Here is a 27,157-nt window from a genome sequence, read left to right as displayed (position 1 = left end):
CCGCAAGGCTGGGAGAGCCCCTCAGGGCTGGTGGGCTGTGAGAGAGTCCCTCGCAGCATGAGGGGCGTTGTGGGGGTCTCACAGAGTGAGGGGCGCTGTGGAGGGGACCCTCATGGCAGAAGGGCTGTGGTGGCAGATGGTGCCCAGGTGCTGCTGGCAGGCTCCAGCCTTCCTGCCTGTCCTCCCTCCTGCATCCAGCAGGAATCCTGAGACCCCCTTGTCCCACCTGTGGATCCCCAGCGTTTAAGGGATCATCACATCCACCCTCACCAGCGCAGCCCCGTCTCTCCCGCTCTGGGGCAGTGCCCGAGTCGTGGTCCTTGTGGTTCCTGCTGGGGTTCCGCCTTGCGAGGCGGTGAGGACAGCAAGGACGAGGCTGCCCTTGCTCTGGGCTTCTTAGCGTGGCTGGTATTGCGCTCCTGTGAGTTATTTGCTGAAGGTGAGGTCCGTGTTCTTTTTTTCCCAGCTGTTTTCCCCACATGAGGTCTCTTCCTGCTCGAGAAACAGCGGGGTCTTTACCAAGGACTTTACCTGTGCGGCGATAATAACAACTTAATGCCGACAGGCTAACGCCCCGTTACGCCGCCGGTCCAAACCCAAACAATTCGGAGCCTGACGGGGCTGGAAATGGTTCAAGTGGTATTAAGGATTCACAGAGATGCTGGGAAGCACTTTAGATAAGCTGTTCTGTTGCCGTGTGTGTGTTAAAATCCAACGCATTGACCAGTTTGCTGACCTCTTGTTGCTTTTTGCGTGAGTCTGATAGACCAGCGTGTGTTGATACCACAATAGGATAACTTGCCGTTAAAGTGCCTGGGTTGTTTTTTTTTTTTCTTTTTTTTTGTGCTGCAAGCCTCGTGTGTGTGTGAAGAAGATTAAGTAACTTTGTTTCCTGAGAGAGGAGTGTCACATGCAGGTGATTATCTAAGATATTTTTGTTCTCATGGAGAAATCTATGATATCCGAGATAGTAACATCTTGGAACGTGGGCTGGCGGGTTTTATCAAGTACTGAGTAATCTTGAACTCGTTTCCATGCAGAAATAGCATCAGAAATGAACCACAGTCTGATTACGTGATGATGGGGACAGAGAGATTCATCTCCCCCTGACAAATCCCTTAACTTCACCGACCATCTGAGAGCCCAGTTGTCATCATGCAGAGTTAGCTGTTCCCACTCAGGCCTTTGGGATGCCTCTGCTTTTCCATTTCTCCTTCCAGAAATGGGAGTTTTCGTGGGTTCAGGGATTCTGGAGTGGGGGTAATTGCCTGCCTTCATTGAGCAAATTTTTCCAGCAGCTCAGCTGTGGTACAGACAGTTCTTGAGCTTCTTGATGTTGTGTTGGAGAAGGGAAGTCCAGAGCAGTTTTCTGGAATTCTCTGTTTTTTCAAGGGGGGGACTGTTAGCTCTCGTGTTTGTTTACACGTGACGATGGATTTTTGGCAGTTGTCAAATCAGAGCAAAAGCAGCAAATGCTGGGAACAAGCAAAACACGATTGTTTGAATTGCCTTCACTGAGGCTGGGTCTCAACAATACATGGTGTGCTGTTCAGATGGGCTGGGAAAGATCATCATCATCATCATCTTCCCTTGAATATTTGTGGATCTCTGGGGCTGTTTAGCTGATGAGTTGGATGATGTTGATGCATTCCCAAGTTTTGTTTGTTTATGGGAAGCCAGAGCCCTTCCTGAGCTTGCTTCCCATGACATTAATTCCCATCAATTCTTGAAACGCCAGGACACCTTCAGCTTAAAAGTTTTCAGTTTGTCTCTCTCCTTCTGGCCGTGTATATTTTGTGTGTATTTGGTTGTTTTCTTTTTTTCTCCTTGCTCTTTGACTCCTCTCACCTCTCCCAGCTGCCTGGCCTGTTTTCCCAGGGCATTCCTCGTGCTGCCCACAGTCATGTTTTCACCAGGCTGGGAACTGCAGCTAACCACAGATGTTGTTACCTGTTTGATGCCCAGATCACGGCAGCCCTTTGTGAATTGCTCCAGAGACAATTTTTCTGCCTTGGAGACCCCACAGAAACAGTGAACTGGAAGGGACCTCATGCTCATTGGCTCCTGTCTCATCACCAGAGATTTTTTCCTGCAATCTGTCCTAAATATACCTTTTAATTTTTTTTTTTTCTTTTTTTGAGAAGGAGCAGACTGCGAGCATTTTGAAGCAGCTCCAGGATTTTAACTCGGGGTGGAATATTTGGTGTTACTCCTAAATGAGCAAAACCCAGAGCAGGATTCTTGAGTCTTAACCACCAAACAAGCAAAATATTGTTTTGTTTTGTTTTTTCTGAAAAAGGCAAATGTAACCCATAGGCTTGTTCAGATATACCAGTCTGTACTGAAAAGACAAATATCTCTGTTGCTGCCTGGCTTGGCAGCGGGGAGAACATTCCCATGGGATTTGAGGGATGCAGCTGGGGCCTCCAGTTGTCTCCTACAACCTGTGCTGGCTGGGCTAAAGCTAGCAGGGCTTTGAGCTGCAGCTCTGGGGCTGCAGTCCTCAAAAGCAGAATTTCCTTTCTCGGGGAACCCTTGAACAGTGCTGTTCACTGGGGCTTGTCGTGGTTGAGTTTGGCTCTCGCAGCACATGCAAATCGTGGTGCTGCTGCCTGAGAAGTGGTGCAAAGCCACTCTGAGGTTTTGGGGTTTGTTTGGGAAGGATAAAGACAGAGGCTTGTGCAGCTCATCGATCCTGCCTGGGCCTAGGAAAGCCTGGAGGGCCCACCAGGTGAACTGATGTTATTATGGCACCTGCAGGGCCGGTTTTGAAGTGCAAATTGAAATCCCCGTTTCTGTGAGGTCGTTGCTGTTTGTTAATTGATGCCTGTGACCCGCAGGAGCGGTTTCGAGGTCTGACTGTTCCATCTGGGGTGAAAGGGGGCAGGTTTAGGTTGGATTTTTAGGAAAGGATTCTTCGCTGGGAGGGTGGGGAGGCCCTGGAATAGAATTCCCAGAGAAGCTGTGGCTGCCCCTGGATCCCTGGAAGTGTCCAAGGCCAGGTTGGAGATGGGGCTTGGAGCAGCCTGGGACAGTGGAAGGTGTCCCTGCCCATGGAATGAGATGAGCTTTAAGGTCCCCTCCTAACCCAAACCATTCTGGGATTTGATGATCTGTCCCTGCTAATTGGTGGTAAATGGGTAATGGTTTCTCGGGGCTGTGTTGACATAACCAATAACACTACAGAGTGATCTGTCCCTCAAGGGTAAAATCGAGTGAAATACAGAAAATTGAGCCTTATAAATCAATCACATCAATCCTGTAGGGTTTTTTGTTTGGTTTTTTTTGGGTGGGACAGAGCTCTAAACCACCAAACCAGCATCTACTACTGATCTGTAGCCACTAATGGACATAAGGACTGTTTTGAAGCACATATTCTTAATGAGTCTCAGGATTTCTGCTCTTACACACAGCTTCTTAAATGATTGGAATCTTGTTGCCTGGAGTCAGGGGTATGTGTTCTCTCTGCTATCCTCTGCCCTCCCCTTTCCCCGGTGAATTTTGGTGCCTTAAGAAAACGCGCCACTTTTCTAATGCAAATGCCTGCCTGAGAGTGGTATCAGAACCTGGGATTAACCCACGGATTCTGGGAAACGCTTTCAAGTTTCTTCGAATAGAAAATGTTAAGAAGAACATTTCCCAGTGCAGAAGTAACATTTTTATTCCCCTGCTTGGTCTTTTACCTGTCTTGTCTCATGAAATGCTTTGTTCTATGGTTGAAAATACTTCCAGGTATCTTCTCATCTGGCTTTAATCTCAGGGACAGTGACTGTGGCGGGTAGCCTGAGGTTTGTTTTCCTTCCTGTTGTGTTGCGTTGCCTGAAGTGTGGATTCCAACATCTGCCCCTGGATGAGCTGTTTTCCTGTTCATTGCAACAAAGTCATCTCCAATCTGTGCCGGGATATTTGGCATCCATGGATTCACCTGGAAGTGAGTTCTGTTTGTTTAAAAGGCCACAGTGCCACGGAGCAGGAAATGCCTTGCCTTCCTCAGGGAGCACTTCCTGACAGGTTGGGTACTTTGTAAACGCAGGCAAAGAGGAGATGAATTCAAGTTTGGACACTTAACGTGGAAATTGCCTTCTCTGCTTACAAAAACAATACAATTAAAACCATCCAACGCTGTCCCACCAACACGCCTCCACTTCCAATGGGAAGAGAAGCTTTCCTTTTCTCCATCCCACCTGTGCCCCACCCTTCTGCGGCTGGGTTTGATGGGATCGAGCACGTCACTGGAGGTGGGAGAGCCTTCACCTTTCCCACACGTGATCCAGCGCCGGAGCACGCCGGGCTGGGGCTCGTGCACGTCTTTTAGCGCTTCTAATACAGGCACAAGGAAGTCATTATGCTGCAGGTCTGCTCTGTGTAGGCTCTTGGTGGGAAGCGCTGTGTTCTGGAGTGTGGAGGATCTGCTGGGGAGTTGCTGCTGACACGCAGATGATGCCTGGAAAAGGTTGGCGTGGAAGCGTTGGGAGCTTGTGACGAGGAGAAGCTGCCAAACGAGTGGGGAGCCTGGGAGTTGAGAGCAGAGAACCTAAATATATAGAGCAATGCTGTGAGCCTCTTTCTGAGGGCTCTGGAAAGTCTAAGATGAGCAGTCCTGGATTCCCTACCAGAGACTTTCTGTCTGCAGGGGAGCTTGTGAGGGTCTGCAGGTAAAATAGGTCAGAAACCTTTGATGTGAGTGCAGTAGTGAGAGCAAAGCTGTGATGTGTGACCAGCGGGTGGACACAAGGCAGGACAGTGTGATCATGTCTTCCTCATTTAGAGGTAATTTGCTGGCCATGTGATACAGGAGCCCACGGACTCCCAGAAATGCATTGTGCGTCACATAATACGTGTCAGAGAACAGGTTAGCATCTTTCTCAGATAATTAATAAAGATAGCACTCCCATATTAAATAGGAAGGTAAAAAACCAACCAGTGCATCGTTCAGCTAAGATGTTTCTTTCCTTTAGGCGTCTCTCTTGGGAAGACCTTGTAAATGAATCTGCCACCTACCTTGTGTACCTTCATTTTAATGTGGGGATTGAGGAGGAAAAGCAGCCAGAGATGGATGCCTTGGAAAGGTGCCACTAATTGCTGTGGCGTCTGACAATTAGCTGTTAAGCCTTTCCCTGCAAAGTTCTCGAGGGTGCGTCCCAAAACCAAAACAAGGACCTGGAGAAAGGGGAGAGAGCTGCCCTTGCAGTGATCTTGTAGGGTGGTTGTTAAAAGCAGAAGGTGGAGCTTGATTCTGAGGCGGTTCCCTTCCAGCAGAGCAGGTGAGATTTGATGGGCCCAGAAGCATTCTGGTGTTTTTGCTGCAAAACTTCTTCCACTCCTTACCTTTGAAGCACATTTGAGGCTGCCACTCTTCACGGGGAAAGCTGTAAACCAGTCACGTCTGCAAAGTGTCGTTGTTGATGTTAATCTGAGAATTTTTAACAAAAATCAAAAGGTAATAAAAAAAGATTTGAAGAAATCTTGCTGTTGGTTTCTGGCATTTGCCTCCGGCGTCTCCTGACTCTGTTTTTACTTGGTGGCAGTGATGAACAGCACCGAGCCTTTGGCCAGTGGTGTAGTTAGTTAGGGGTAAGGATTGAGCTGGAGCTGGCAGGTGTCTCAAGGCTTCTGTACACAAGCTGATCTCCCCCCACCCCTCAGGGATCAGACCAGCTCTTTTCCTAGAAATGACTTTTGTGTTGTTGGGACAATGGTGATTTTGATTAGAAAGGCCAGGCCGCAGAATCATTTCTCCCTTGTCAAACGAGATGTTGGGGAAGATGTTTTTTGCACGCGCCGGGTGCGTTTCGCTGAGCTTGTGTTTCAGGTGACACTGCTCAGGCAGCAGCGCCAGGAGCATCTTCCTGGGCAGTTTATACCAGCATGACCCAGGCTTTGCTCTGACTTGTGTCTCTATGTCATTCCACTGCCTGGGAAGGAGGGACCTGGAATCTGCAGGCGGATCTGGCGTCTCCGATCTCCGCTGCGTGTGCCGACACGCGAGCCCGGGGCTGCAGCAGCTCTCCCCGGGACACAAAGTGGCAGCTGTTTGACAAATGCAACGGAGCAAGTGTTATAAAAAGAACCCAAAGCGAATTTCCTCTCCTCAAAACTGATTAAAGCAGGAGCAGTGTTGGGAATGTTTCTTGTGAGCAGGGGAGTCTCACTTGGACACTTTGCTGTCCCTGTACCTATTCTTAGCCTGTTTACCAAAAGCTGTTGTATGTGCATCGAGAGAGATCTCCCTGTTGAGGCTGTTTGTGTGTTTATGTGGAGTCCTTTGAGGAGAGAGGGGATTATATCCTAGCTTTTTCTGTCACCTCCTCCTGCTTCTGTGCTTTTTAACTGCTCAGGAAGTACAGGTAACGTTCCCACAGTGTCTGAGTGTACTGCAGAGCGTCTGTGAGGCAGGGAGGAACTGCCTGCTACTTGTTGACACTGACCTTTGAATTTGAGGTTTGTGACATGGTTGAACTGATTTCACAGCCTGCTGCTAGAAGGGGTGGCCTTGGTCCCTCTCCCTTCTCTCAACTCTGCAGTCCCTCTCTTTCAGATGATGCCTCAATGAAGTGATTCAGTTTGAAAATCCAAGAACAAAGTGCATGAAGGATTTTCAGCAGGAGATGTGGAGTCCCCTTAGTGGTAGGGAGCCCGAGGTACGGGCGGGTGCCCTGGGAGGTTTCATGCTGGAGTGTCCTTGAAGGGGGATCAGAGAATACTTTGGATTGGAGAAGCCCTTGGAGATCACGGAGTCCAACCATTCCCAGCACTGCCAAGGCCACCACTACCCCGTGTCCCCTAGTGCCACATCCACACTGCCTTTAAATCCCTCCAGGGATGGAGACTCCACCACTGCCCTGCGCAGCTGTGTGAGGGATGGACTACCCTTTAAGTGAAGAAATTCCTCCTGTTATCCAGCCTGAGGCTGTTCCCAGAGAACAGGGACAGGATGAGAGGAGCAGAGCCTGATCCCACCTGGCTGCCCCCTCCTGTCAGTGAATTCCAGAGAGGGAAAAATTCTCCCCTGAGCCTCCTTTTCTCCAGGCTGAGCCCCTTTCCCAACTCCCTCAGCTGCTCCTGGTGCTCCCTTCCCTTCCCTGGACACGCTCCAGCCCCTCAATGTCATCCTTGTCCCAGAAGTGTCCCCAGGACTGGAGGTCCCAGCACAGGGGACGGGCACTGCCCTGGCCCTGCTGTCACCCCAGAGCTGTGACAAGTCAGATGTCACTGACCACTCTGCCCACCTGGGCTGGTGGCCACCTCCCCCAGGTCCTTTCCCACCCAGCAGCTTTTCCAGCCCCTTCCCCTGGCAGTCACAGGAGAGGCTGAACCTGGCCAGGTGAGCAGTGGGACAGTGCCAGAGCCACTGTGCTGTGTCAGGGAGCTGCCCCAGCACCTTTTTCTCTTCCCCGCAGCCCCAGAGGGTGCTCAGCACCCAGGAGGGGGATTTAATGAAGGGGCTCGTTCTGCATGAGCAGGCTGAATGGACAGGAATAGTTGGCTGTTGTGTGTGACTGTGAAGGTCACCAGAATCAGACGCTCGTTTTTCAGCTCCTCGTTGCTGCTGGGTGCAGCAGAGCTTTGTGCTGACACAGGCAGTTCCTGGCAGTGGGGCTGGAGTGGCACTGAGAGAAGAAAATGCCACGTTTGGAAGGTTCTTGGTAGTGGGATGACTGGAAAAATGTGTGTTGGGTACAAATTTTTCAGGCTTTGGGGTTTTTTTTTTTTTTTTTTTTTTTTTTTTTTTTTTTTTTTTTTGCCTGACTTTTTATTCTGGTGTCTCCTTGCTATGAATTCTGCTCTTCTGTTTTGAGAAGTGAAATCAATAATCTCCCTTATTCCTGTCCAGTGGGAAGGAATGTCTTCATCCTGGCCCAAGCTGAGACCCGTTTTGGGAACTGTTATGCAAAAGCAGAGGAGGAAGAAACAAACCGTTCTCAATCCTCTTTGAAATGCAGTTTTCATGGTAATTCATGCAATTATTTAATCAGCTGCACAATCCCTGGGATTATTATTCTTTCCAGGTAGTAACTGGAGCAGTAAAGATATCTTGTAAATTGCAAAGAAAACAAAAGAATTGGCATATGTTGTTTGCAGTACTGCGTTTTAGTAATTGTTTGAAATGACCTTTTGCAATCTCGGAGAGAAAATTTGTTTGCTTGACTTTCTCCCAGATCAGCTCCTGGCAATCTCGATATAGAGCAAAATTGAGTTGTTTTGAGTTTTTTAATTACATCCTGACAGCAAAGCCTGTTTTTTTCTGTGTGCATTACTGGGTTTGCTTTTTTAAAGGTTAAAGCTCTGTTTGACGAGACTTCCACAGATGAAGTTTTTGAAACTTTTTGGCGTGGTTGTTTGCTTGGGATTTTTTTAAAGCCAGAATTGCTTATCCTGGGTATTAGTACAAAATAAAACATTTATTTATTTAAGGAGAAAATTCTCTCTGTATTTTTGAATGTCTAGAGATGGGATGATGAAAGGTCTGTGGGGTTTTTTTGTGGGTTTTATTTGTGGCTTTGCTTTGGTTTTGTGTTATTTTGTTTCAGGGTTTGCTTTTTTGGTTGCTTTTTTTATCCTTCTCAACTTGAGAGGTTGTAACGTGATGAGATCACAGAACCTTGCTAGGTTTAGGGAAGGGGGAAAAAAAAAGAAGTTTTTTTTTATTTTTTAAACAAAGTTTTAGCAGAGCTCTTGTGAAATCTGGTTCCTCAATCCCGCTGGCTTGTGGTCAGAGCCCACTGTGGGTTTGATGTTGGAAAATGTCCAATGTCTGAGGGCCTTTCTCCACACCAACCCTGTGTGAAACCTGCTCTTCTCAGGGATGACACCAGTGGTTCTTCCTTTTTCCCTTTTGAAAATTCTGGCGTTTTTCCTCTTTAAAACCTGACAACCCTTGAGAGCGAAGGGTCAGAAAAACCACATTGTGTGAAACCTCTCAGCATGAGAGCCCAGCGCTCTGTGTGTTTGCTGGAGCTGCACTTGTTGAGGCTGTGAGAGCCTGGCCCTCCAAAAACACAGCAAAGAGAACTCTGGGAGAGCCTGGCCCTCCAAAAACACGGCAAAGAAAACTCTGGGAGAGCCCTGCCAAGGAGCAGGTGCTGCAAAATTCAGCTTCTGCCAACTTGGGAGAAAATTGCGCTGATGGAGATCGGCGTCTCTCAGGGGGAAATTAAGTCTCCGAAATAAGTGTCCAACAACAGATGCCAGAAATGTGTCCAGCAGCTCAGTTTGGAGTTTCCCTTCCTCTCAGGCTGATCCCTGAAGGTGTCCCAAAGGACTGAAACCTGGAGTTGTTTCCACAGGGGACAGAAACGACTGGAAGAACGAAATGGGATCCACGACGATCTGGAGCTGAGTGAGCAGCAGCCTGTGTGATTTCAGCCTCCTCATCAGGCTGGTTTTGCACATCCCAACTTGAAAAAGGAGGTTTTTCATCCTGGGCTATGAACAGACAAACCTGAGGGGCTCCACATTTCCTGCTAAAGTCCAGATAAAATCTTTCAGTGTTTGAACTTGCAAAGCAGATTTAGGTGTATGCTTCCCTGCTCGCAGGGTTCCTGCAAAAAGCTTGATCCACCCCTTCATTTAGTTGAGTCTGTTTGGAATGAACAATGTTCCTCAAGCTGTGAATACAAGAATGGTTTAGCTTTAAAAAAAAAACCCCTAAAACAGATGATGTAATGCCCGAGCTCCATGTTTAAACAGTAGCTAATTTGCCAGGGGATAAACCAGGGTGAAATCTGTCAGGCTTTCTAATTTCCCACATTCACCAGAGCTTTGTTCTTTTTTGCTTTCAAATGCAGGGTGCGTTTGTGTGTCCACACTGTGCGGTTTCCTTCAGCTCCTGCAGCCAAAGAGTTTGTCCAGGGGCAAGAGAAAATGCTGCTGGAAACCTTGTGTTGCTAGAAACCTTGATAGGCATCTTTTTGGTTTTAAGTTTTGCTTTGTGACTGAATTAAACTCCTGAGCCATTCCCTTTGATGAGCTGCAGCACGGGGTTTATAAATTCTGAGTTTGGATCTTGTCTCTTTGCAGGCACGTTCCTTTGGCCAGGCAGGATTCACTCCCTGCAACATCCCTGGGGCTTTGCTGGGTGGGAGACTCCTTGCTCTGCAGCTGGTTTGGGGCTGCCCGTGGGTTGTTTACTTGGTTGTTTGGACTCTCCTCTCCCAGCCAGTTTTGTACAAAACAAGGGACACTTAGTTTCCACACATTTAAAAAAAAAAAAAAAGAAAAATCATGTGAGCAGCTTTCTCTGCTGGTGGCAGCTCTGGTCTGTGCAGTGCTTTGTGGCTGCTGACAGGAGGGGACTTGGGCTGCTTGGGGAAGAGGGAGGTTTGGATCAACACTCCCCTCCTCCTCCCTGGGAAGGTTTATCGGAAATTTTTACTGACCTGTTCCTTTAATCCTCACTTTTGGCACTATTTCGCGGGGCTGGTGTAAGCACAGGACTTTGCCAGCCAGCAGGATGAGCCAGGGCACACCACAGGGTCAGAGACCTCCGGGAGCTGCAGAGTCTGCCTGTGCTGATGGAGGAGGGAAGATGTGACACCAGAAACTGAAGCGACACTTAAAGGAATCGCTTCCATCTTCTATGGAAAAGCAAAAACTGCCCGTCTTTGAGCTTGGAGCAGCCTCATCTTAAAAGCTGCCCCACTCTGGGGTGAGCCTGTTTCTTGGGGGTGTCATTGCTTCCCACTGAGTGCCTGCACAGAGCGTTTTTGGGGATGTCATTTTACCCAGCCTGGCACGTGGGGTGGCTTCAGCAGTTTTTTCTTCCCCTGGCACAAAGCTCTGAGGGCTCCTTGTGCTGGGGCTGGAGCTGCTGCTCTGGAAAACAGCACTTGGGGAGAGATCACATCTGTGAGAGCTGACTCACAGCATCCAGATCTGCTGGGGCGTGCTGCTTTCAAACAGCTGGATCTCAGAACCTCACAAAAAAAAAAACCCTCTGTGAGGGGTGGGAAGCTGAGGGGCTGTCCTGCAGCTGATGGGTTATTTTTTTTTCCATGAAAGAGTAGTGGGCCACTTGCAGTTTATGGTGGATCTGTTTCTGTTTATTACGATTTTATTCCCCCACGCTCTGCTTGCCGGTTTGACTCCTTCCTCTTCGGCACTGTTCTCCCATAAATCCTTTCCCTCAGAATTTCCCTGCTCCCTGCCAGCTGTGCAGCAGCTGGGAAGGCACCGGAGAACACGAACTGCTCCCAGGGCCACGGAGCCTGGATTGAGCTGGAGCTCCTCGGATGGAGCACCAGCTAAACGCACCAGCAGCGGTGGGGATGTGCTGAGGAGCTGTGGGCTGCACACAAGGAGCCTTTTGTTTGCTTGCCTTAGCAACCCTGCCTCCCTGAAAGCTGAGATGTTCTCACTCCCGGTGCCCTTCCCTGGGAATGCTGGTTGTTGCTCGGGAAGCAGGCCTGCTTTGGAGGGCTCATCTCAGGAAACTGGGCTTTCTATCCCTAAACCTCGTTTTTTTTCTATCCCTAAACCCCTGGTCTTTCTACCCCTAAAGCTCCAGCCAAAAGAAGTCTGGTTATCTGGTGGGTTTTTTTCCCCCCCAGGAAGCAAGTCCTGCTGGCTCTCATCTCTGCTCTATCTCTTCTGGTGGGCACGATGTGCTGGATTTAAATAAATTGTAGTCTTTGTTAGATATCTGTCAGATATTGACTTAGTCTGGAGGGTGAGCTGACTAAGCTGAAATTAATGGTGTAATTCCGGCTTGTTTGGCACGGACGTGGAGGCAGTTTCATTGCAGATGGTAGAGGAAATGAAGATCTTACCTTGACTGCAGCTCAAGGGGAGGAAAGAGAAGAGAAGAGAAGCCTTGGGCTTTTATGGCAGTAAGGAAAGACTTGGTGGAGACAGACAGGGAAGTGTTCGTAAAGATATTGAGGGTGATAAAAACTCTTCCCAACGAGTGAGGTCATGAGACAAAAATTGAGGTGGTGTTGTTAACTGTGTGCTGTTAGAGATGTCATGAAATGATCTTCTGCATTCTGGTCCCTTGCCATACCCCTGGGATAATTTCTCTAAATCTACTGAAAATGAGATCCAAAAAATAAAAACCATGAGACAATCTGGCTGCTCGAGGTGTTGGCACAGATCAACAGCCTCGATATCTGGTGCTGGGATCTGCTGGCTTTGTGCGTTCGCCTCTGCAGGTGCTGCTGCAAAATGACAAAGCCCTGACACCTCCAGGCAGGCAAAGAAATGGAGATGTGAGGAGGTGTCTGGAGGGATCCAAGTGATCCAAACGAGCTGATGGCAGAACTGGAGCTAAAACCACGCAGCTCCCCTCGTGCTTCTGAGCCTGTCCTTCAAACTCCTGGGAAGCTCGTGGGTTTTTAAAGGTTGTTTTTGAAAGGTTTGTTGCTGGCACAAATGAATCTTGGGATTCAAAACAATGAGGATGCAGCTTCGGGGCCGGTCCTGCTTGAGTGACTGCAGGGATCTCAGGGCTGGTGCAGTGAATCTGGTGGAAGTTTATGTACGTGGAGAGCTCATGAGTTGGTTTGGGGCTTTTTTTCTCTTCACCCCTTAACTCTTTGCTGCAGGCAGTGAGACCTCCATTGTAACTTTCAGTTTTATGGGAGCTTTGTGCCCCCAATCGATTTGTTCCTGGCTGATCTTCAAGAGCCCAGGGAGAAAATGTAATGCAGCGAATTCATTATGTGCTAAAATATTTATTGTGTTACTGTAAAGGTCACCGATGGCAGTGGTGAGATACAGTCCTGAATATTCCCAAAGATGGGATCTGTCACCGCTCTCTTTTTGAGAGAAGTGTCTCAAAATGTACCTGGGATAACTTATCCTCAGCCCATGCTTTTGGAGGTACGTGTTTGGACCTTGTGCAGGTTAATAAATGTTCACATCCGAAAGTGAACAGCTGTACTTGATTTTGTCCTGTGTACTCTCACAGGCAGGTGTGGAGGGCAGAGCAAGAAAGGAATCTTAGTTTAACCTTGTCCCTTTTTTTCTTGATTTAAGTAATTTGCAGAGTCGTATAACAAAATCTCCGTGATCTGATTTCTATTCCGGTTGTAGTAACCTGGAATTGTCAGTAATGCCCAAGGGCATTTTTGCTCCTGCCTGTTGTGTAGGAGTGAATTATTTGTTGCCTAACATCACCTGGAAAGGTGGCAATGAAAAGGCTTCCTGGCAGTGAGGTGGGCTGTGACTTCCCTTCCCCCAAACCACAGGATGAAATATTTAGTGAATGGATTCGGGGCTGGGGGGAACCTCTCCAACCCCTTTCCACAGGTGCAGGAGTGGTGCTGTGGGACTGTTCCCCACTGCAGGGCCCTGCCTGGTGTGGGAGACGTTACTGACCTATTTGCTGCTAGTTTTCCCATCTGCCTGGGATTAGTTCAGCCAGCTGATCCCCAGTTCCGTGTGTCTTTAAGCACGGGTTAGGTGATTGGATACTGAGGAGCAGTTTGGAGTCTGGCCTTGCAAATACAGCTTGTTAATTGAAGCCGTTCTCGCTGGCAGAGCTGCCTTTTAAAGTTTCTGCTGTCTGTCCTCCCCACGATGTTCCAGCCCCTGTGGTCTCTCATCGACTGCAGCCTGCCTGGTCCTCCCTCTGCCGAGCAGTGACATTTGTCACCTGTGGCCACTCCTCTGGCTGTCAGGGGCTCTTTCCTCATCACTCCGAGAGTTTTCCTGATGGGAAGTGAGCTCTGAAGGGGCTGAGTTCATTGTTCAAGCCCTTTGCCTGAGTGTGCGTTCCAGGCAGCTGCGGTGAGGTTCAACAGCCTCGTCTGTCGCGAGCAGAGCTCCAGATAATCCAGCAAATCTCTTGATTACGAGGGTGGGAAACGATATGCTGTGATTTACAGGTGTTGCTGCACAAATGGTGCTTCTGTGGATTCTCCGAACGGCACTATCTGCGTACCTTTGGCATCCTCAGTCTCTGAGTGCATCCATTTCCTGAACACAGTCCTGAATTCCTGCACACTTGTCTGGACACAGACGTGGACAGCTGTTTTACGCACCGGCAGAAAATTGATTATTGTTTCAGTGGCATTTTAAGCCAAGTTCAGGGATTGCATTGGGTCAAGGGGCCTTGAAGTTTACAGTAGAAAAGACAAAGGAAGTTGTAGACAAACTTAAAAGCCTTTTCCAGTTTCTGTACCAATTCTGGGCAGGATCTCGGGTGCAGCAGGCACAGACATCTCACCTCTGAGGTGCCGGAATGTGCAGCTGTGATGGAGCTGCAGCAACAGGAGCATTGCAGGTGTTTCTGAAGGGGTTTGAAGTATCTTCTCCGTTTGGGCACCCGAGCTCTCTTGGTTATGGACTGGCTGACAGATGTGCAGAAGATGAGGACGTGTTTTCACGGCCCCTGGAGGCTGTGGTGGGCTGGAAGAAAGAGCTCCTGTGGTCTCTCCTGGCTGTGTGGCAGAGCGCTTTGGGAAGTGCTCAGATCACATCTAAGCTCGGTTCTTGTTCGGGAGGTTTAGTGGTAATCTTGGTTTGCTGTGCAGCCACACTGTGCTTTCAGTGGGACAGGGAAGAGGGGAGGTGGTGGGAGGATAGAAACGCACTTGTTTTGGTTGGAAGTGCTCCTGGATTTATGGTGTTAGCTGCTTTTCTGCTGGAGGTGAGGACAGCATTCGTGTGGGAGACATTTAGGCTTGGACTTTTTCTACAGATCCGGTTGTTTTTCGAGTTATTTAATTTTTTTTTTTTGTCCTCCTTTCTCAAGATCTGCTTTATAACCAGCAGAGAAAAAAAACAAAAAAAACAAACCACCCCTTCCTGTAGCACAGTTAGACATCTTGAACCAATCTGATTTTCTGTGCCCCGGCAGCGCCTGCTGCTCACGCTGGCTGCAGAGAGAGCCAGCCCAGCTGGTTCAGGTGTGCTGGGAATCACCTGTGCCCAGCTTTACCCAGTGAAACTGGGCATTTGCAAGGCCAAACCTTGGCTGCTGGCTGGCTTTGGAGACTGCACAAGCTCCTCAGAGTTCCAACTTCCTCCTGCTTGGAAAGAGAGAAGAGCTGATGTGGCCGCTGGGTCTGATTATACCCCGTGGCGGCAGGTCTGAGGTTTGAAGGGTATCTCTGGCCATTTTAGTGAGAGACGTTTTGAAGTGGTTCAGATAAGCTGAAAGATTTAGTTTCCTTCTTCCTACCCTGGGATTTTGGCCTGTTTGTCAGCTGGGATCCATCTGCAAGGGAAAGGTCCAGCTGGATAGCGTGATGCCTCCAAGGAGGCAAGGAGACAGCACAATCTCATTTTCCCCGTGATTTTTGTCCCTCTGATCAGATGTGCACTGGTGGAGGAAATCACGCTGAAAACGAGCACGGAGCTTTCTGTTTTAACTCCCTAACTCGAGCCTGGATCGTACAAAGCAAACCCTCCGAGCCTGTGAAGGGGGTTTTGTGGAGGAATAAAGCTCATTGTCAGCCTCCGTGTTCAGACCCTTGGGAAATCGTGACCATTGTCTGGGCTATTATTGCTTAATAAAAGCTTTGCATTTCCTCATTCAGGGCCTCGAAAATCTGGTCCTGTGCTTTTAAAAATAAGCCAGCGTGAGCCACAATTGGGAGCATTCACAGAGGAAATTCTTCAGCCGTTTAAAACCAAGTGAAGGGAGGGGGAAAAAAAAAACAAAACACCAAAAACTCTCCTCAAAGTGCTTTTACTTATCCGTGAAGAGTGAGTCCGCTGTCTGGATGGAGCACAGAGGCTCTGCTGCTGCTCCTGTTTGCTTCCAGCCTTTCAGGATTTTGGGGTTTGGAGTTTTTTTGCTCTCCCAGCTGGGGAATTTGGGATGTTGGACTTCTTGTGGATGAGCACCTCTGGGCAGGTGGGACCAGCAGTCCCTGGTGGGGTTGATGCTAATTGTTCTTGATGCAAGAAAATGTTGTGTTTTTTTTTTTTTTTCTCTGTTTGTAGGGTCATTTCAGGCCAGACGAAATGTGGCCACGTGTGCTGAAGGGTGTGCAGGGTTTTGGGCAGGCTGTGTGGGGAACGGGGCAGAGGAGGGAGTGCTGTGGGATCTGAGGTGTTCGCCACCACCAAGTTGGCTTCCCTGTACTTTTTTACCCTCCTGATTCGTGCTGGGAAATCACAGCGCAGCGCAGAAGGCCTGAACTGTTTTGCAGATCTGCTTCGGAGGCTTGTTCCTTTCCCCTCTGTGTGTTCTTGGGTTTATTTTCCTTGCGGTGTGGAAATAATTATATTGCTTGTTTCTTATGTTCCGGCTCCGACTAAGAGGAGGAATGTACTCAGGGGTTTTTTATGTTGTGGTGATATTTTTTTTTTTCTTCCCCAGTGCAGTTTCTGCTCTTAAAGTATTCCGGACAGCAGTTGCTGCCCACGTAGAGCACAGAAATGTGTGTTTAGTGGTTGCAAGACACGCTTGCTCTGGGTGTGCCTCGTTGTTCTGTTCAGTGCCAGCCTCTGTCCATATGATTGGCCATCGTTTATCGTTGCCATCAAGCTGGGGGGAGATCATTTGCGTTAGTAATTAGCGCTCTGTGCAGGCCAGAATTAGCTACACTGGCTCTCGGTTTGGAAATAAGTTTTCTCTTGGAGCTGTGTTTTGTCAGGATAGAGACCGGGGTGTGAGGAGTGAAGAAAGCTGATGGCTGGGAAATCGTCTGGGTTTTATTTGTGATGGGAAATGAATTACAGCAGAAAATACCTCGGTTTCTCCACCGAAAAACGAATGCTGCATGGTTTGCCTGAGTGTGTTCACCAGCGGGAATTACTTTCCTCCTTCTCTCCTGGCTGTGCACAGGGGTGCGTGGTGATGGAAGGACTGGGGGACAAGACACAGCCCTGCAGGAGCTGAATTCTGTCACACCTTGTGCAGTTTGGTGTTGCCTGAAATTTTCTAGGTCATGTGCACCAGTAAAATGATTTCCATGCCTGTGTTTGGAGAATCTGCTGTGCCCACTTTCGTTTATATCCACGTGACTGATCCAGGGGAGTATGTTAAGGATATAACTGCTTTTAATTAATTTTTTTTTTCCTAAAGCCGTTGGTGTCTAAATATATCTAATAAAAATGCAGACTGGAGCTCTTTAATGAGGCATAAGTCAATCCTGGCTCTTTTTTTTTTATGAGACAAAACCACCTCGCACACACACACACTGGCTTCTTTTTGTACGGACTCCTTCTGCTTTGCATTTCTACACATTCATCATAGCATGGAGCCTCTGACAAAAGGAAATAAGAAAAGACTGTTTAAGAGACCGTTTTGCTCTGCATAAACCTGAACCTTTGCAAAGGGAAAAGCCCTGGGCTTCAGCAAGTGAAGTCATGGGCTGTGTGATGACAGAAAGGAGAAGTGAAAATTACAGTGCTGAGTAAGTTTTAGTGTAGCTGTGACTTGTACAGCAAAGAGCAGGAGCTCTTAGAGAGGGAAATATTTCCAGTTTCGTTCCTCGCCTTCGCAAAATCGTAACGTTCAGGCGATGGTCGGAAGTTTTTTGCCACCAAAAATCTTCATTTTGCTGGCACCCGGCTCGCTGGCTAAGCCCGGTGGTCGAGGCTGTGAGCAGCAGCATTTGGTTGGAGGCTGGGGATGCGTGGCTTTCTCTGATTTTGGGGACTTTGGGAGGAAATGGCTGCAGGAAGAGCTCAGCTCTGCAGGCACGAAGGTCCCGTGGCTGTGGTTTGACAGCTGAAGTCGGAGCACGGCTGTGAAATCAGGCTCTGCTCACCCAGGGTTGTGGCTGGATGTGAAATCCGGAGTGGTTCTGGCAGTGACAGCGTCAGGCCTCGCACAGCAGGTCCAGAGTGGGGGGAAAAAAGGAGATCTGCTTGTTTTGGATCCATCTCTCATTGCTCTTGGGTTGATCCTGCGTGGTCGGTGTGGTGACAAGGCCCAAGTTGGGGACCCAAAGACTTGCCTCACCAGCTTTATGGAGGAAGGGAAGGAGGAGAAGGGAGCCTCAGCAACTCCGACTTGTGATCCAGGACTGAAAGCCAGAGGTTCTGTGTACAGGAAAACCGATCTGTGAGACAGAACAGACGAAGAAGTTGCTGATGAGTTTTCTGAAATGCTGGCCCACGAGGAAAGCTTCTGAGGGAAGGCAGTCAGGGCTGTGGTTTTTAATTTGACAACCTTTATGCACAGGCAGTGGAACTTTCAGATTCAGCAAGGCTTCGCATACCAGGAGGTGCTTTGTTTACAGGCTGCACATTCACTCGTGGACACGGGAGCACAGTGATAAATTATTTAATTACAGATACCCAAAGGAGCGAACCAGGCGCCCGCTGCGCCCTGTTGTCCCTCTGCTTTCCCACTTTGCGCGGCTTCTTGCTGGCTCATTCCCAAAATCCAGCAAGCAGTGGTCTTGCAGTTATTAATGTTAATTAGCAGGGCTCTGCTCTGTGAGTGTCCCTGCAGCACAGGCGCAGTGCTCAGCTCCTCACCCGTGTAACGAGCCCCACGCTTAATTAGCAGCGTCCCTCCGAGGATTTGTGCTCCTCGTGGAAGTTTGGTGTGGAGCTGCCTGTGGTAGTTAGACTCTGCCAAAGTTGGGTTGTCAGTTTTTTTGCCCTTTTCTGTTTTTTTTTTAAATCTCAGCTTCTCCTCTGCGCCTTCTCCTTGCTAAGATTACTCCTTTTCGGGTTTGCCATCAGAACCTTGTTTTAATCTGTGCTGCAGGTAGGGGTGGGGATTTGAGTGTTCTTCAAAGAGCTTTTATGCTGCAGGAACGCGGTGCTCCTGGTGGTGACAACAGTTCTGTGTCTCTGCCTCTTAATAACCATCCTGTAGTAACACCTTCTTCCTTGATTTGCAAAACAGCTCCCATTCCAAGGAGACGTTTCCTCCTGAAAATGTGGAAGTGCAGCTTGTTCTTGGCAAATCCGACTGGGGCTTTATTATGGCTCTGATTTAATATCCTTGCCGATGGAATGCTCCCTTTGTGGGGGAAACATCTCCGAGAGGTGATTCTCTCTACAGAAGAACATTCCCCTCTTTTTTTTTTTTAACACTGAAAGCAATGGAAGGGAAGAAGCTGGTAAATAATATGACTGTAAATGAGAACCAGATTATACTTTAATTTTTATATGTGTTCAGGACAGAAGAGCAATGTGAGATCAGGAGGTCTTCCCAGAAGAGGAGGGTTGGTATTAAATATCTCTGCTTTGTCCCTAGTTTTATGTGCTCAGTATCCTCCAGAAAACTCTTGGTTTTGCTTTTGATTGTAATTTGCATTTAGATTGGCTGCCTGAAGGGAGTCTCTTGCAGGGGGAGATGGGGCCGTGTGGCTCCAGTCTCTTGCAGATCTGGCTGAAAGTAGTGGCATTTACATAAAAACCATTAGCTCTGTTATTGATAAACACAAAAGGCATCCATTTCATTTAATTTTTTGATGAAGAGCTTTTAATATAAGCACACAATAGCACTGAGGCAGTAGCATTCCTGCCCCCCATCCCTCCTTGCTGACCTCTTGTTTTAAGGGCAAGCTTTGATTGGGATTTTGTCGGTGGAGAGACGGGAAGTTATTTCTATTCCAATTTACTGGTGTAGCCAGTTGTCTTGCTGCATCGTGGGGAATTATTTAATGCTCTTTTTAAGAGGTGTCTCTATTAATTGAACGGGGCTTTAATGTCTCCCTGAAGCACAGTTGCTGTGTGTGTGATGTATACCAACATGTCCGGCTGGCAATTCCATGGATAATCTTTTCCTTAATCAAAATGGGTTTAAGCAGGACTTCAGCGGCGCCTCATTAAGGGGATAAAGCGTGTAGAAACAACAAATGTACTAAAGGGAAACTTCTTTGGTGCGCTCCAGATCAGAGCCCAGTCACCCTTCAGCACCGTGTCTGCATAAACATCTGCTCCCCTGCGTGTGTTAACGGTGCTTTGGGGACTGGGAGGTGTCACAGGGAGCTCTGGGATTCACTCTCTCTGGAGTCACTGGCTTTGGGAGAGCTGCTGCTGCTCTCATGGATAAACACCTTGCTTTTCTCCTGGGCTGCATCAGGTCTGACCTCGGCAGCCTCCAGAGGCAGCCAGTGCTGTAGTTGTTTTCAAGCATCACAGGTTTTGCTTGAGAGACCTTGCTGAGAGCTTTGCAGGTGCTTTGAGTTCTTGACCTCAGGGCTGGGGAGGTGAGCGTGTCTGTTTAGCATTGATTGCCTGGCCTACTTCTTGATTTTAAAAAATTGTTAAATTTTTTTTGGGTCGCTTTATCTGTATTTACAGCTCTTTTCCCTCTCTTACAGGCTCCAGACAGATGAGTAGAGAGTCACAGATTCCAGCCTGCCAGCTGATCACCGTGTACAGTGAGTACCTTCAGATTTCAGGAATAAAACTTTTTTAGTGCCTGATGTCAGCCTCAAATCACCTCCGCTGGGGCACAGCATTAAGTCTGCTTGCTTGGACAGTGTTTTCCTAAAAGTACAAGCTTCCTTGGCTTAACTCTTGTTTTGGGGGAAGTGTGCTCCAGCTGCTTTTGTCTGAAGTGGTGAATTGTGTCCTCACCACACTTCCAGCAGTGGCAGAGCAGAGAACTGCTGCAGTTCCATCTGGTACGTGCTCAGGGCTGTGGGGAATCGACACCAAAGCTCTAAAGGTGTCACCTGAGGCTTCCTGTGCTGCAGGGTCAGGAGTGGAAATGCTGCCCAGAGCTATTCCAGCCTTGCTGGAGGTGTTGGAACTGAGCAAGGAGGGACCTGCCACGGCACATGCCGGGGTTGCTCATAAAGGAGCGCTGTGAAATCAGCCAAACGAGGCTTGACTCGACTGGTGGGCGGAAAAGAGCAGGAAAAAAAACCCAAGCCACTGGAAAGCGTTGTCCAGTTCGTGGTAAGGATGGCAGGTTTGCCCTGAAAGTGGAGGAGAAAATCTTCATTTCATGGGGAATTTTTACACATTAAAATTTCTTGCATGCATGTTAATGGGCTGTAATAACGAGCCCGTGCTTTATGAGGTGTCTGCAAACATCTCAGAACTCGCCGCTGTGCGGGAGTAAATACTCGAGCTAGTAAATTCTGATCAATTGAAATGTCTTGGCCCGTGTGGTGCAGGGGTGTGGCCAGACTGAAAAAGGGAATTGCCTGATACAGGTGTTGGAGAGCCAGGAGGATGCTGCAGTAGGAGCTGTAAAATTCAGGTGAGTGTGGGAGCTGCAGCAATTGAGTTCGTTGTGACAGCCCTAGCAGGCGCTTCCCTAAGGATAACGTGGGATGATGAATCTTGAAACTGAAAGTGTTCGTTAACAAAAGTCAAGGATGAAATAAGGCATTTAGAGGCTGGGTTGTGTCATCAGGTTGGTGTGGCTATGTCCAGGGAGCAGGGCAGAGAATTCTTGTACTTCTGGGAAAGAAGGGAAAGACAAACAAACTTAATTGTGGCTTCCTCATTTCTGCCATATCCAGCCAGTGCACGCAGGATGTCCTGGGCTCAGGTGTCTATTTCCTGTGTATTTCAGCGTTTCTTGTTGTACTCCTGGATCCAGGGAATCTCTGTGCCCTGCCAAGCACAGCAGGGACTCCCCTCAGTTGGAGCAGAGCTCCTGAGAAAGATTCAGCAGTGAAAAACAAAACTGGGAGTAGCAGAAGTGGGGGCACGTGAAGGACAAACGGTGCCACCGTGCCGAGGTCCACATCGACAGCTCTAATCCCAGCGTGTGCTCTGAGCCAGATCTGCTGACTCCAGGAGCTGGAATCAGTCAATACCATTGAATTCTCCTTCTCTCTGCATATCTTAAGGAGTGGGAAGTCTCGGGCTGACAGCTGTGCAGTCTGCACAGGGCCACGGGCTGCACAGGCTTCCCCCAGGACATCATTTGGGCTGTGCCACGTGTTTTTACACTGCTGTGGTGTGCAGCAGGTTCAGCACTGACCTTCAGATGCCCTTCTTGTGTTAGTGGGCCTGGTGGCTGGAGGAATGGATGTGGGAGACAAGGATTTCAGGTTTGGAGTCCTTTTTAGGCTGGAAGACTGTGATTAAAGCAAGGAGTATGGATTTAGGTCAGTAGGAGATAGCTGAGGGAAGGGCTGTTCTTGGCAGGGAGCTGGAGCAGAGGAGATGCTGGAAACAGCCTGGGATTGCCGTGGAGCAGAATGGGAAAATAACCTGTTCCAAGGGACTCCTTAACAAGTCATTCTTATGCAAGGCTCCCTCCATGACACTAAACATCTAAATAACTGGGTTGGGCCTGGAATCTAAAAAAAACACTTTCAGGGGGATCATCTCCCAGCACCTCCCGAGGCTTCCTGGCTTGGCAGCAAAGCCAAGTTCTGCAGGAGTTTAGTGGCAGGTCCCTTCCTGTGAGGATGTGGCCCCATCCACACGATCACGAGCGTAGGTCTGATGCTTCCTGTGGTCTTTGCTCACAGCTGCAAGGAAAAAGGGCTGGGGAGAGAGAACTTGGGTGTGGCAGGGAGGGGTTTGTGCTGCCTGTACCTCCTGCAGTCCTCCCGAGGAGCACTGGGAGAGAAAGCGGTGGAATTCCTGTTGTTCCCCTCAGAAGATGCTTGGAGACTTTTTTGTCTGCTTCTTAAAAACTCAGAACGTGGCAAACAAAACACCTGAGCTGTGGGAGGCTGGGTCTGTCCTGTCTCCAGCCGTGGCCAGCAGGAATGTCCTTCATCTCCCATCAGTTCATTCAGCCCTTGCTCGACCCCCTGTGTGCTTTCTGTCCAGGCATTTCAAAGTTTGTCTTCGTGTGGTGAACCACCTCCTTTTGGTAACTGCACCTGCTGCCAGCTTGTGCACTGTAATAAGCTCAAGTTTGGGGAATTGTCATTTGGATTTGCACGAAATTCTGTAAACCCCTACTGTGTCCCCTTTTCCAGAGGCCTCTTTTCCAGACTGAAATGTTCTAATGTCCTTACTGAGATGCTTCATGTTTTTAACCATCTTCACTACAGTCACTATTCCCAATTTTTGGTCATTTTTTTCTCCTCCTGAGTCTTCCTACTAGAAGATTGAAAGAACCTTTGGGTTTCTGAGGTGCTTGTCCTTTTGCTGCAGTTCTCTGTGTGTTTAGCCATAGAAGAGAAACTGGGGATTTTGATGCTCCATGTAATAATAAGCCACAGCCTTTTTTTTTTTTTTTTTTTTTTTAATCTAAGAAATAGAGATTTGTGTGTCTAATCTGAAAACTCTATCAGAAAAGCTGTGAATAAACCTGATAGCATTCCAGTGCACCGAGTCACTGGAACAATACACTGTTAACAAGGAGCCCTGGCAGAGGTGTGTGGCTTTGTGCTGAAGCTGTCAGCCAGGACATGGGATGGGTCTCTGTATCCTGCGGCAATTTCGTGAAACTAAAATTACTGCATCTTCTAAATGAGGACAAGAAACACTCTGGGTGATAAACCCTCTCCCCCATCTGCGTTGGTTAAGAAGTGATATCAAAATAGAGATCTGGTCTTATTGAGATAAAAATAAATCAGAGTCATCAAACAGGTTCTGGTTCTGCGAGGGCAGGGCCTGGCCCTCCGTCCCCTCTGCTTTGCAGAAATGATATTTATGTTATTAGTGGCTTCCAAAAAGTAGAACTGGGACAGGATGTGATTGAAGTGTTAACTCCAGGGCTGCAGTCCCAGGGCTGCGGACTGACGTGCCTGAGGCTCTGGCAAGTCTGTGGTTTTGTCTCTCTGCCCTGACTCAGATCTGTGGCTTTGGTGCTGCCCTAAGGTGAGTCAGGCCTCCCTCAGGGGCGATTAAAGCCCTGCCCTGTGGGCAGCCTGGGAAACTTGGGCCTCTCTTCAGCTCAGAACTCTTGGATGTTTTCCTCAGCGCTGAATCACACCTCCTGGACCATCCAGAGCAGTTTTTTTTCCCCCGGTGTTGAGGTTTATCTCCCACGCCTCCACTGCTGTTTCCACCACTGTGCTTCTCTTCTTTGCTCTCTGCTGCCTTCCCCAGTGCTTCCTTCCTGCCTTCAACCCCAAAGAGCTGCCAGGGTCTGTCTGTGCCCCACTGGTGGCTTCTGTTCTGCTCAGGGAAGCCAAAGGGCCAAGCCCTTGTAGCAGTTCTCTCCCAAAGCAGCCAATTCGTGCAGCACAATCCGTTCATTGCACGGATTTGTCAGTTAAACACCAAAGGCTCCCCAGAGCCTCCCCTGGCCTGCCCAGATGTGTCACCTGTGCCTCAACCAGTCCTGAACCCAGCTGGGGAATCCTCCTGGACAGGGGACACCACGGGGAGGAGAGAGGGAGAGAAATACATCCACAAACTACAGGTGGATTTTCTATCAGCTCCTCAGCGTGTCCCAGCTCCTTGGTGAAGGATGAAGGTTTTCTAGTATTCCTTCCCTTCACATATATATATATATAAAACACATAAATTAATATTTATGGTTCTTTCTCGTTCTTCTTTTACTCTCGTGTATGTGGAGTTGCACACAGCCAGCCTGCCAGCCCACAGCCAGCCTACTGTAATAATTTCAGCTGTAGTTTGGTAAGGTAGGAAATTGAGAGTCATTTTTAATCTGCTTGGGAGAAAAACAGCTTAATTGGCTGTTTCTCCTGGTGCTTCCAGCTTTATTTTTGGCCTTAGAGGGTGTAAATGCAGCAGGCATTGATCTCCCTGAATGAGGGGTCAGCTCTTCCTGGACAGCACTGGAACACTGCATCCGTTTGTTTATATTTTACCTTTTTTTTAGTGCATTGCCTGAATAACACAGGCAGTGTGGAAAGGCCTTGTAAAACGCTGGAATTTTGCTCTGCCCAAGTAAATCTCTTGTGATGAGAGACTCCATGTAGGGGAAATCTCCTGGCTTAGCTTGGAGGGAGGGAAGGTTTGGAGACCTCCTTGGTGATCCAGCCACGCTGGGGAAGTGGAACTGGGAGAATCCAGCTCGTGCCATCACCCAGGGGACTTTTCCATTTAATGCAGCCGTTGAAACTGGGAGCAGGGGCAGCGTGGGACAATGTGTAACGAACGGGGGAGCTGGAACAGGCTGCCTTTGTGGCACATCACAAAGCCAGCAGTATGTGCTGGGGTGCTCCTGCTCGCTGAGCCTGGAATGTCAGCCTGGCTTCTGTCCTCCTCCCTTCCCTCCAAGAGCTGCTTTGGGTTTGGGGAGAACAAGTCACTGTTTGTTTGTTTCACTCCTGCTCACAGTTCCTCTTGGATCACACGGGGGGTGAGAGGGAAGGAGCCCAAGTGAGGTGAAAGCCATCAGGTCGCTGTGGGATCCTCTGTGTGTGTTGGTGCAGGGCTGCACTTCTCCAGCCCACTTCTTGCTCCACAGAACTCCCTGGCAGGAGGTTTTGGGAGGTGGAGGTCAGGCCTTCTCCCAGGTCAGTGACAGGATAAGAGGAAACAGCCTCAAGGTGTGCCAGGGGAGGTTAGGGTTGGATATTAGAAAAGATTTCTTTGTGGAAAGGGTTGTCAGGCACTGGAATGGGCTGCCCAGGGCAGTGGTGGGATCACCATCCCTGGAAGTGTTCAAAACGTGTGGATGTGGCACTTGAGGACCTGGTGTAGCAGTGATTGTGGTGGTGCTGGGTTGATTTTTGTGATTTTTTTCCAACCTTAACGATTCCCTGATTCTTCTCTTGGTCTTGCTGGTTTTTTTCGTTGTTAAATAACAAAGCTCAGCCACCCTGTGGAATGGGAAGAGCTTTGAGGTCCTTTCCAACCCAACCCACTCTATGAACTTGTGGCTTCATTTATCCAGCAGCAGGTACGGAGAGCCCTCTCTGGAACGAATTTCAGTTTATCTGAGCGCAGACACCTGGGGACGGAACGGTGCTGGGACAAGAACCCTCCAAGGAACAAATTCTGAGAGCAGATGAAAACTTCTTTGTGATATGAAAATTATTTACTATAATAAAACTATTTCAAAGTGGTTAAAAGGACTCTCCAGGAGGTTTGCATTAGGGTAGCAATGATGGGGAAGTGAGAAACAATGGCAGCAGCACAAGTTTGATTCTGTGAGTGAACTCCAGAGACAGCTGGGTGTAAATATGTTCGAGATCTCCTCAGACTTGTTAAAAACTTGGGAACTTCTGCATTAGCTCACATTGCCAGGTGAAGCTTTTTCTACACTGAAGGTTCACCTGGCAGTTCAGGGGGAGGCACAAGTGAAATCCTCCTTCCTTTTGCCTGAGTGAGGAAGTTCCCAGCGCAGCTCCATCACAGAGGGCCCCGATATGAGAAGGGTTTACTTTGTGAATTGTTCTGTCATCACTCAGCAGGATAATTGACTTCTGATTAGGCAGAAAATCTAGCTGCAGGTCGGTGTTTGAGGTTCTGAAGTCCTCTTGAAAAGGCAGAGCTCTTCCTCAAACAGCGACGGCTCTCCCGAGAGCAGGATGCTGGAGACTCCATTATGCCGGCATTGATGTAACAGCTGCTCCTGTTTGAACAACTTTATTTCTTCCTCCTTCTGTTGCGAATCAAAGGAGGAATGGGAATCGGTGTTGTTGTTTGTTCAGCGTTAATGACAAGGTTATTAAATTTTTCACTGCTGGAGATGTTTTTGTCACGTGCTTCCTGCACTCGGTGGCTCTCAGACCTGCTGCTCTTCTGGGTGTTTTTAGCTGGTGATGCTGATGACTGAAGGAGTCTTATTCCTTCTGTTCCCAGCTCCCAAGTGATTCAGGAGCTAAAAGCAAGCCAAGATCTGTGCCTCCCACAGGCAGCAGAAAGGCTGATGTGGAAGTCACGGGCATCTTGCTGTGAAGATGATGCTTTAAATTTTAGAAGAGGAATTCTTGGTCCAGAGAAGCGAGCAAGGGGGGGCTGAACAGGTTTCACTTCTGCCTCTGAGGCAAGCTTCAGCCTGGATTGCCTGCATTAGGTAGCGCTGCTAAAAAATCTACCTGGAACTTAAGGATACCCTGAGTTGGAAGGAACTCACAAGGATCTTCCAGTCCAGCTCCTGGCCCTGCACAGACACCCCAGCAATCCCACCCTGTGCCTGAGGGCGCTGTGCAAATGCTCCCGGAGCTCTGGCAGCCCTGGGGCCGTGGCCATTCCCCAGAAAAGTGGGACTTGAGTCTCTGTTATTATTTTATGAAGAGTCAGATTATTGTTCTGTATTTCCACCATTGAGAAGGGAGGGGGAAGATTTTGGAAGCTGGTGCTCAGTGGGGCTGGATCTGTAATGAGATCAGAGTCATGGCGCTGCCTCAGCCCTCTGTACCAGCAAAAGCATTTTTAGAGGAGAGATTTAACCTGGGAGGGGTGGAAGAGGATTGCAGCGCACTGAAACTGCCCCTAAGGAAAGGAGGAT

At 48.7% G+C, this 27,157-nt stretch overlaps 1 protein-coding gene across 2 annotated transcripts in view; it reads left to right on the top strand.

The window, feature by feature from the left end:
• Nucleotides 1-27,157, top strand: part of EXTL3 (exostosin like glycosyltransferase 3) — a 113,259-nt gene that overhangs the window by 806 nt on the left and 85,296 nt on the right. For both annotated transcript variants that reach the window (XM_066180138.1, XM_066180136.1), the window contains exon 2: nucleotides 20,184-20,243. The gene's annotated coding sequence lies outside the window, so the exon portion shown is untranslated. The remainder of the gene's footprint in view (nucleotides 1-20,183; nucleotides 20,244-27,157) is intronic.

The sequence above is a fragment of the Chamaea fasciata genome, unplaced genomic scaffold (assembly GCF_029207755.1).
Source record: "Chamaea fasciata isolate MVZ Bird 193981 ecotype frontalis unplaced genomic scaffold, bChaFas1.0.hap1 SCAF_3, whole genome shotgun sequence".
NCBI classification, from domain to species: Eukaryota; Metazoa; Chordata; class Aves; order Passeriformes; family Sylviidae; genus Chamaea; species Chamaea fasciata.
The sequence above is the reverse complement of the archived record's forward strand: the minus strand, read 5'-3'. Positions and strand labels throughout refer to the sequence as shown.